The sequence below is a fragment of the Grammomys surdaster genome, unplaced genomic scaffold (assembly GCF_004785775.1).
Source record: "Grammomys surdaster isolate TR1022 unplaced genomic scaffold, NIH_TR_1.0 126158, whole genome shotgun sequence".
NCBI classification, from domain to species: domain Eukaryota; kingdom Metazoa; phylum Chordata; class Mammalia; order Rodentia; family Muridae; genus Grammomys; species Grammomys surdaster.
The window spans coordinates 2069511-2078766 of NW_021620966.1; positions in this window are offsets into that span (position 1 = coordinate 2069511).

The following is a 9256-nucleotide window of genomic DNA, read 5'->3' on the forward strand; positions in this document are numbered from 1 at the left end:
AAATGGGTTAGTAAATGTAATTTTGAGATAGTTGGATTGAAGGCGTTCAGACAGACTCAATCAATAGACTGTTAGGTGAAAGCTTGACATGTGGGGTCTATTTAAATGCTGAGCCGTTGTTCCTTCTCTAACCCTTAATGCAGCCCAAAGAAACCACTGTAAAAACCCAATTGTGGCATTCTGCTGAGAAGCCCTCTGCTCTAATCCTGTGTTCTGTTTGGTGTTTCAGCCTCTGTCTCTCAGTCCCTGGTCTACAATGATGTTAGAAGTTTTGGATTAGCATAAGAATGTTTTGTTTTGTTTTTTTAAATTCTGTGCTCCACGTGGAAGCAGAGGCCAGAGGTTGTGATCACAAATGTTTATTGGTTGATTCCAAATTTAGAAGCAAATGTTGACCGCTCAGCTTGCTGGTTGAACTTGCACACATTGTGGATTCACATCTGGAGTGGTGGCCTGCCACTCCCAGAGGTCACTTCAGTGACATGCGAGCATTCTCAAAAGACAGTAGGATGTTTTCCAGGCAATTACAAAGAACCTCTGCCTCTTATTTTAGGGAAAGTAGTAGTTTATCCTCCCTTGTTGGCTGGGAATTTTAATGCTAATAAAGGCTACTCGTTTGGATAGCCCAAGCACATATCCAATAACTATGTAGCAGTAAATGTGAGGTTTGTTGTCTTCTGTTTTTTTTTTTCTTTTTTTCTAAACTCTTTTTTGTTTATCCTCTTTCCAGCAGCATGAGTATTGGAAACTCTGTGGCTGGCTGACTTTGAGTCTGTGAACCTGTGAAGTTCCATTGTGATTACCTGACTTGATTTACTGTCATCTGAAGAAAATGACCATTGGTTCTTTCAGAGACTCTGGCTACCAGCCCTCCTGTGTTGGCTTTAGCTAAGATTTTCTCCTGTGATGACTTCAGCTAAGGTTTTGCTCTGGGTGTTAAGCTCTGATACAGAAGTAGTACTCTTGCCAGTTTGCAAGTCTGGTTCAACACCCTGAAGGACCGAGAGATTGAACTAGGAGAGACAGTTTCACTTTAATTCTTCTCAGACAAGGTAGCCCTAACCTGATGTTTATATGACACTTGTTCTTTGTCATGAGGGATCCAGAACATTAATTTGCTGCATACAAAATGCCCGAGACATATCTTATTACCCACATTTGAGTTATGGCTCTCCTGAATTCATGGTTCTGTGATCATGGAGAATTATTTTACCTCTGACCTTCATAGTTTTTTGTTTTGTTTTGTCGGGTTTTTTTTTTTTGGGGGGGGGGGTGTCTCTGAGACACGGTTTCTCTAACAGCCCTGGCTGTCCTAGAACTTTGTAGACCAGGCTGGCATGGAACTTACAGAGATCTGCCTCCCTTTGACTCCTGAGTGCTGGGATTAAAGGCGTGTACCACCACGGCCATTTTTTGTTTTGTTTTGTTTCGTTGTTTTTGTTTTGTTTTAATTAGAGAGGCATACTCTTTAGTTGTTCAGAGGGCCAAATGGGAACTTTTATCAAAGTATCTTGTTTAATGTACTAGATAGGTGCTATCCATTTAAACAGCTCACGAGCCTCCTATTATGTGCAGAGTGGAGCCCAGGGGTGTGCCCTAAAAAAGCTAAATTACTGCCACCACCGTACAGATTTTGGTATTCAGAGGTGGCTCCTTAGGAGTCTGTAGAAAGGCAGGAAGGACCTCACGGAGCAGTGCTGGGAAGGCAAGGTGGAGAGATCCGTAAAGGCTAAGACGGGAAAACATGAGCGTGACTCTGCAGATGGGTGCTGATGTGCTGTGTGGAGAGAGATGCTGATGAGAATAACTGATGTCTCCGTGAAAGCGTGTAAGAAATAATCTTGACACTTGTGTGTGTGTGTGTGTGTGTGTGTGTAAGTGCAAGTACACACACGCCATGGCAAGCATGAGAAGATTGCAGAACTCCCAGGAGTCCTCCTTCCCTGCCATCTTGTAGGATCAAGCTCAGGTGTTTAGGCCTGAGAGCAAGCACCTCTCTCTACCCTCTGAACCATCACACCACCCCAACTCTGGGTATTCTTGGAGAATGTGAAGCAAAGTAGGAGAAACCTGAATGCCCACGACTGCATTTCTCTTGTCTGAATATTCATGAGCTCCAGGACAAGGTTGAATGCTGGCTGTGCCTGTGTTTAGCAGCCTGAATAGATGGTTGGGCTCATTTGCATGTCACCACCCCTTGCATCTACTGGTGAAGCTAGACAACCTGTTGAGTCAGACTGTTAGGTCATTCTGGCACATGCCTTAGTTCTACTGTTGAGGCTGGATGATAGCTCACTGGCTGAGAGCTGGGAGTGAACCCAGGTGTCCAGACATGATGCTTGCTGCACTTGGAAGTTCACGAACAGGTTTTAAGTCAGTGCCTCTGTCTGCCATAGAGGTAAGGCGAGGCTGTAGACTCCATTTCTAAGGTGTATAGTTGTGAACTCCTTTCTGCTCCTTGAGGTTACAGTGGACTCAGTAGAGCTCAGTCAGACTTTCTAAGCCTCCAGGCCCCCTTGTATAAAATGTAATATTACCATGAGGCTTTGAAGAGAAAGCATTAGTTGATAGACTTTGGAAACCTTTAATATACTGTGAGTGTGACTCGTATAATTTGTCTTTCCTTATTTTTGGTTTTTCAAAACAGTGTTTCTCTGTATAACAGCAACTCACAGAGATCCATCTGTCTCTGCGTCCCAAGTGTTGGGGTTAAAGGCATACACTACCATGCCCAGCTAGATTTCTTAATAAGCCTGTTGACCTGTCGCAGCCTCCACAGGACCCAGTTGTCAATCAAACAGTCCTGATAAACACAGCCCTGAACCAATTCCCAAGGAACATGTGAAAGTAGTCTGCTGAGGCCCAGATGCTTTTGTTTTTCTCTCCCAGCCAGGTTGGCTGCTGGGCTTGGGGGCACAAAGGGGGTGAGTGAAGACTGGTAGATGTGCAGGAAGCGTATGTTATAGACTCACTCTGTTTTTAACCTCTGTGACTATACCAGGCTTTAACCTGTCTGAGTTAATGCTTGAAGGCAGACATGGTACAGGATCCCGGGTATTGAACTTTAGTGGTGATCATGAGCATATTAATCTTTCTTAACCCCAGTTTTTATTGATAAAAAGGGAAACTAATATCTACTTCTTTTTTTTTTTTTTTTTTTATTAACCAACTAACAGTTGGTTTTTTTTTTATATATTTATTTATTTTATTTATGAGTACACTGTAGCTGTCTTCAGACACACCAGAAGAGGGCATTAAATCTCATTATGGGTGGTTGTGAGCCACCATGTGGTTGCTGGGATTTGAACTCAGGACCTCTAGAAGAGCAGTCAGTGCTCTTAACCGCTGAGCCATCTCTCCAGCCCCTAATATCTACTTCTTTTTTTTAAAAAAAAAACTTTTTTATGTATGTGAGTACACTGTTGCTGTCTTCAGATATACCAGAAGTCAGCATCAGATCCTATTACAGATGGTTGTGAGCCACTATGTGGTTGCTGGGAATTGAACTCAGGTCCTCTGGAAGAGCAGTCAGTACTCTTAACCACTGAGCCATCTCTCCAGTACCTAATGTCTACTTCTTAGGGTCACTATACCATTTTTGAGATTTAGAATGGACCCATCTCTTACTGAGAATGTCTTAGAACTTTATCTACAAACTTCTAATGGATCACTAGTTAGCTGTTTAAATATTTGTTTACATAGTATTCCTGGGGAATTCAGGGTACTCATAGTACCCAACTCTCTATATTAAGAAATATGTATATTAGATTCTTAGTATCTGTGTGTTCCACGTCTATGAATTTAAAAATTTTTTTTAATTGTATATATGGGCTGGGGAAATAGTTCATCCCATAGAGTACTTGCCAGGCAAGTACAGGGCCTGAGTTTGATCCCCAGAACCCACATGAAAAGCAAGGTATGATGGCATGGGGAGGCAAAGACAGGATCCCTGTGGGTTACTGGCTAGCCAGTCCACTTGAATGAGCAAACTCCCTGTTCAGTGAAAAACACTGCCTCAAAAATAAAGTGGAGAAACTGTCAAAAACAGTTGTGGAAGTCACTGGCTATCACCCTCTGGCCTCTATCTAGGTGCATATGCACACACATGTCCACCTTCTCAGGAGCATATACACACCCATGCACCAAACATACACTCATATGTATACACATACACACTCACATACATACATACACACACACATAGACACACATATGCACACACACACATTCTCACACACACTCTCACATACATACACACTCTGTCTCTGTCATACTCTCTTTGTCTGTCTGTCTGTGTCTGTCTCTCTGTCTCTGTCTCTGTCTCTGTCTCTCTCTCTCTCTCTCTCTCTCTCTCTCTCTCTCTCTCTCTCTCTGTGTGTGTGTGTGTGTGTGTGTGTGTGTATGTGTCTCTCTTTGTCTTTCTCACACACAGAGAATGTAGAATGAACATCTATGGACACTATTTTGTACTTAAGATTCTCTAGACAAAAATCACAACTGGTGTTGGTTATTGTAAATAGAGAAGGTTTTAATATTGGGTGAGAGGAAATAGGTAAATTCTATGTAAACATTCCATCATTTAATGTAAAGAACTTGAGCTTGGTGGATTTTATTATCCAAAGAAGATAGGGCAGTGCTCCTGGAACCAGCCTTTCTGCAACATCAATGGGGGACCATATTTTTGGACTTGGTAAAGGAGGAGATGAGAAAGGACCAACCAACCTACCTTCCTTTCTTCCTTCCTTCCTTCCTTCCTTCCTTCCTTCCTTCCTTCCTTCCTTCCTTCTTTGAGACAAGGTTTGTCTATGTTGCTTTGGGTGTTCTGGAACTTACTTTATAGACCAGGTTGGCCTCAAACTCACAGAGATATATCTGCCTCTGTCTCCTGAGTGCTGGGATTAAAGTCATATGCTTCCACATTTCAGAGTGTCCTTTCAAATTGACTTTCTGTCTTTAAAATATTTTTTATTTATTCTTTGGCAATTTTATACATGTATACAGTATATCTGCCCACAGACAGTCCCCTCAAACTTTCTTGAAGCTATGGATAGTGGAGAGGGAATAGTGACCAAATTAATAACCTGAAAAAAATCACCAGATACATGCTCAATTGCTTAAGATAATTGCAGGTAAGTAGTGAGTTTTAAATAACTTTCAGTTATATAGGAAGTCTGCTTGTAGTTTAATAGTGATTTTTCTTCTCCTTTGAGTTTCTGTTTATTGGCATTAGTGGCTGCAGGGGGAACACGTTTTAACCCTTCCTCAGCAGAACAGCCACGGTAGCTTTTTACCCAGTTGGAGAAATATTGATGAAGTGTGGTAGGTATTTTCAGGGCCTTTGCTTGGTAAGGAGTTAGGCCTGAGTGCTGAAGGAATTGTTTATTATATGCGTGTTTCTTTAACCCACCACGTCACAGCTTCTAAGCTTACATAAATCCTCCATCCCAGTAAAAGTGGCCACCTCCACAGTCTCCTAAGCTCTGTTGTTTACCTGCTTTGTTCCTGGGGCTCCCACCTTGTCTAAAGGCCCTCCCGTCCTCAGTGCTTCCTCCTGTTCTTCCCTGTAACAGTCAGCTAGCTCCACCGCCTTGTCCAGTACTGAGTGTCTTACGTTCATTTTTGTTTATTTAAGCATTTTTCTCCAGGTTGTAGACTCTTTAAAGGCAAGGACCAGCTCGTGTCATGAGTTCATTTGTCTCTCACGTTGTTGGAGAAAAAGTAGCATTTATATGTGTTGTCTGGAGTTGGACAGATGTGACTTGGAAACCATGTCATTCCACTTACCAGCTGTGTGACTTCAGGCAGAGTATGTAATGTCTCTGAACAACTTTCTTCATTTATAAAGTAGGAATGATGCTTTATAATAATATTTAATACTGCTTTAATAAATGCATCTTCAAGGGTCAAGGGCATGTGTCTCTGCTGGTAGAGTGATCTCCTGACGTTGCATGAGTAATGCCCTAGGCTTGCTCCTCCACCACACACCTGTCATCCCAGCACTCCAGAGCTGGAGGTAGGAGGACCAGAAGACCAGGCTCGAGGTCATCCTACGCTGTGTAGGGAACTCAAGGCTAGCCCAGGACACCGACACCCTAATTTTTAAAAAGTTGTTATTTTTATCCATCAATGGTTTCATGAGCTCACATGTGTTAGATACTATACTGGATGCCAGATCTTGGGAGCTGGTGTTCAAAAAAAAAAAAAAAAACCAGATAGCTGCTGCCTTATATTTTATATCTGTGTACTTTATGAATCAGTGAGAAAATGGCCAAGAAACAATGTATAGTTACAAATATGGTAAGGAAAGAAGCAACCACAAGAGCATGACTGGCAGAGGCCCTTTTATCTGGGACGCCGAGGTCTTGCTGAGATGTTACTTACTCTGCTACTGAGGATGACTAGGATTTGCCAGGAGGAACACTCCAGGCCGGGAACAGCGTGTTCATAAAGCCTGAGGCGAGGAAGAGCTTCACGTACCCAAGATCTGGAAGAAAGCCAGCATGGCGGTGTAGCAGAGGGAGCAAGGAAGTAAGTCCCCACACCCGAAGGCTGAGCAGCCAGCTTAGGGTCTGGCAGACTGGTCCACAACCAGCAAGCAGCTCTCAGCCATTGGCCTTCCTGTGAGTCAGGACTTGGACGTAAAAAAAACAAAATGGTGAAATGTATCTCATTTGTTAGGTAGGATTAGAAATAAATTGTTTCATTAAATTGGATCTCTTTTTAAAAAAACAAAAAAACAAAAAAAACCAAACCTACTCCTGGAAGTACCAAAGACTTTGTTGCTTTTAATGAATTTTGTTTTCTAAAATGTCTTGGCCTTTTTAGTCTATTCTGTGGTGCTGGAGCAGTAAGAGACTGGGTCAGACTATTCCAGAACTCACGTGACTTTAACGTTGTGTGTTGTTTAGTGCCTACAGGGTTATTCAGAAACCTGGGGCTGTTTTCTCCAGTATTGGCCTGTACTCTTAGGCTGAAGTCGGCTTGCTTAAGGCTTTTTGTTTGTTCATCCTGCAGTAACTATATTCTTCTATCAATATCCCCGCCCCTTCCTGCTACTGTCCCTGTTTGTCTCTAGGTGCACCTTTCCCCAGTTTAATCTGTTTCCTCCATAAGCTAAGAAGAAAGATTTTCGTACATTGATTAGAATGGTGGCATGCAGTTTCCTCCCAGAATGCTAATGCATAACTTAACGCATAGCTTCCTAACGAATGTATTTTGCTGTACCAGAGGACTGCACACGCATAGCTTCCTAACACATGCATTCCACTGCATCAGGGGGCTGCACACACATAGCTTCCTAACGCATGCATTCTACTGTACCAGAGGTCTTCACCACTCCCCTTCCATAGAGTGTTCTGCTCCTCCGAGGATTGAAATAATGCAGGGTCACTCTTGTAACATGGCTATTGGAATTAGGGAGCTGGCTTGTTGATTTAACCCCCTCAGCCCCCAGCTCTCTAGTATTAGGAACTAGAATGGAGAGGCTAAAGTGTTGCTGAGTCACAGAATTGCAACTCGGAGACCAGAGTCATTGCCACTGCAGCGCCCTACCCCCACCGTGAAGTTAGACAGCATTGCCCGAGTTCACAGGGCTTCTGGCAGAGCTGAAAGTAAACTCAGGCCAGTGATTATTAGCCCAGTGTTCTCCTTATCATCCTGCCTCTCAGAGAATTCTGAATAATTGAATAGATCTTTGAAAACTTGGTTTTTTTTTTTTAATGTTTAGGGTTTTTTTTTTTTTCATTTCTAAGAATAGCTTCCATGAGAACTGGAACATTTGTGATCTTATTTTTGGCTCATGTTTTCCGATTCTAGCAGTGCCTCTTTTAACAGAACTAAATTCTGTAAAGATTGTCTTCCTGCCCATGCTGTGCTGCAGACCTGCATGTCATGCATCCTGTCCCTGCATTCCAGCTGGAATTTGGAAGCATAGGGCTCTGGAGTCCCTGCCTTGGTAGGCCAGGCAAGCTGGGCCCCTGGATCCTTAGCTCTGAGCGTGGAGAGGGTGATTCATTTTTACCCTCAAGGAAGTGGATTCCCAAGAGAGAGAGAGTGATTTGTGTTTTCTTTCCTCTCCAGTTGGTTACTGAAATAGGCTTCATGTGCTTTCAGTAGCGCCATGCTCCCGTGCACGATGACAGGCATCTTCTATAGATGGTCTGGCATGTGGAACCCTAATGTTTACATTTCTGCAGGAGAGAAGTCTGTTTACAGAATCCCAGTGCACAAACTCAGAGCCTGTGTGATCCCTGCTTCTCCCCTGGGGCTCTGTAGAGGCTCCAGGACAGCAATAGTCAGCCCTTCGCAGATACGGTTTCTGCATCCATACATTCAATTAACTTTGAATTCTAAAATTTCATAAGAAATTATTTTGCCTGCATTGAACACACAGAGATATTTTTGTTGTCATGTCTTTGATAACTCAATGTGACTGCTTATTATATTTAGCATTTACATATTATATAGTTTATAATTTACATATTACATATATTAAAAGTAAATTAGAGGTGATCTAAGGTGCCAGAGGATATGAGGGTTATGTGTAAACACTATGACACTGGATTTAAGGAACCTGAGCATCATGGATGTGGTATCCACAGGGATCCAGAGCCCATCCCCAACAGATACTGAGGGGACATGGTTTGTTGAAGGAAGGCAAGTTTACAGTATGCCACCATTGTCGTCTCGTCTCTGCTTGTCAGAAGAGGCTGCTCCTCATTGTAAGACTGCAGAACCATCTGCATGTGCCTCAGCCTGCAGCCCACTCTGATAAGCTGGACTCCCAAGTCACTGGGCAAGTGTTGTTTCTCAGTATCTGGCTTTTAGACCAATGTAACTAGATAGGCACAAATTTCTCATAACTGAGTTTCACCAAGCTGTGTGACTCTTTGGACCAGTGTCAAGTCCTCCAAGCTTATAGTAACAGTGACTTAATTAGGCTTCTAGTTTAATTAGATGTGAAGATGAAGTTATTTCTGTGAAGAAGGTTGTGTCATGGGTCTCTCTTTACCTCTGCCAGAACCACACAGATTGTCCACGTGATTGCAGACGTGGGCATTGTGCTGCCCATGGTCTAAAGTGTGTGGGCCTCCTGGACTAAGACTGCAGGAAGTGGGCAGCTGAGGCTTGCATCACCAGCTCTTAGATGGACATCCTCAGAGAACAGGGTAGCAAACTGTTTCCTTCTTTCTAGAATGGATAGCTATGAAGGTTTCCTGAAAACCTGTTCCACAATCAGATGATAATCAATATTGAT